Below are 859 nucleotides of genomic sequence, written 5' to 3'. Positions count from 1 at the left end.
TGTCTTATAATTTTCTGCATATAGGTCTTTTGTCTCCTTAGGTAGGTTTATTCCTAGATATTTTATTTTTTTTGTTGCATTGGTAAATGGGAGTGTTTTCTTAATTTCAATTTCAGATTTTTCATCATTAGTGTATAGGAATGCAAGAGATTTCTGTGGATTAATTTTGTATCCTAATACCTTACCAAATCATTGATTAGCACTAGTAGTTTTCTGGTAGCATCTTTCTGATTCTCTATGTATAGTATCATGTCATCTGCAAACAGTGACAGCTTTACTTCTTCTTTTCTGATTTAGATTCCTTTTATTTATTTTTCTTCTCTGATTGTTGTGGCTAAATCTTCCAAAACTATGTTGAATAATAGTGGTGACAGTGGACAACCTTGTCTTGTTCCTGACCTTAGTGGAAATGGTTTCAGGTTTTTACCATTGAGGACAGTATTGGCTGTGGGTTGTCACATATGGCCTTTATTATGTTGAGGTAAGTTCCCTCTGTGCCTACTTTCTGGAGGGTTCTTATCATAAATGGCTGTTGAATTTTGTCTATAGCTTTCTCTGCATTTATCGAGATGATCATATGGTTTTTCTCCTTCAATTTGTTAATATGGTGTATCACATTGATTGATTTGCGTATACTGAAGAATCCTTGAATTCCTGGCTTCAACTCCACTTGATCATGGTATGTGATCCTTTTAATGTGCTGTTGGATTCTGTTTGCTAGTATTTTGTTGAGGATTTTTGCATCTATGTTCATCAGTGATATTGGCCTGTAGTTTTCTTTCTTTGTGACATCTTTGTCTGGTTTTGGTATCAGGGTGATGGTGGCCTCATAGAAAGAGTTTGGGAGTGTTCCTCCCTC

Source organism: Physeter macrocephalus, chromosome 1 (assembly GCF_002837175.3).
Source record: "Physeter macrocephalus isolate SW-GA chromosome 1, ASM283717v5, whole genome shotgun sequence".
Lineage (NCBI taxonomy): Eukaryota > Metazoa > Chordata > Mammalia > Artiodactyla > Physeteridae > Physeter > Physeter macrocephalus.
The sequence above is the reverse complement of the archived record's forward strand: the minus strand, read 5'-3'. Positions refer to the sequence as shown.